Below are 1,098 nucleotides of genomic sequence, written 5' to 3'. Positions count from 1 at the left end.
CCACAACTTCGTAAACTCGCGCACCGAGTGCGACTTAGAGTTTATGTGGCCAATCCTTTGCTTTCAAAACAGGGGTCTCTGAAATTTAGTCAGCATTTATGTAACACCTATTTTTCTTAGTTGTTCCTTAAATAGTCTGTTACGGTGTCAACTTTTCATGTCGGATTTATAAATTGTTATAAAAGCTATCCATAGAAACTTACGTAACCGCATGGATTCTCTTAAAAGAATATTTTTTGGCTTTAACCTTGTAAAAATGGCATGCATTAAAGCCTAATGCGTCCTAGAAAAGCGAAAACCGTCTTCTTAAACTCGAAAATAATGGAAATCAAGTTGACAGTATTTTTTTGCCCAATCTATATGTAAGTTCCTAACGTAATTTGTTTTTTGATTTTGCTGTTTGCTAATAGCTTCACATAACTCACAAAAAACACACCACTTCAAAAGTAGATAAACTTACTTAAACGAAATAGTTAGGTGTGACCAAACCATGGGAAGAAATACCTCAGGCATTAGGTTGATGCGTCACTCACCTTGCTACCATCTGATACTATAGGCAATATCAGTATTTATGGAAAATAATTAATCATATAACCGTGTTAAACAACCAGTCGCTTTATGAGTCTATTCAGTTACTTGAATTCAGAAGACATTTACTAAGCCACGGGGAAATTTTTTGAAAAATGTGAACTGCAGGCCTACTTGTGTCAAGCATTAATCTGCAGTATTGGCGTAATAATTATTGTGTTAATATGTCTTTATTTGTATATATTATTATCACATAATAATTACAAACCTGGCTTGTTTACGTGTTTGCCGAAGGAAACAATAGCACAGATTATAACAACTGGAACACGATTGTATACGTAGCACCTTTTTCAACTACGTCAAAAGATAACGTCTTATTTACTTGGTCTTTCTCTTTGTTCTGGGTATAAAACCAGTAGATATTGTTGCTCCACATCGATTATTTGATCTAATCCTTAGAAAAAACCTCTGAATATCTATTTGGATTTCAACATTTCGTCTATAAATAGTCACCGCCAAAGCAAACCATATTTACAAAAATACACGTCTATATGAAAGATATCACACTGA

Source organism: Varroa jacobsoni, unplaced genomic scaffold (genome assembly GCF_002532875.2).
Source record: "Varroa jacobsoni isolate VJ856 unplaced genomic scaffold, vjacob_1.0 scaffold_767, whole genome shotgun sequence".
Classification (NCBI taxonomy): domain Eukaryota; kingdom Metazoa; phylum Arthropoda; class Arachnida; order Mesostigmata; family Varroidae; genus Varroa; species Varroa jacobsoni.
This window is presented reverse-complemented; position numbering follows the sequence as displayed.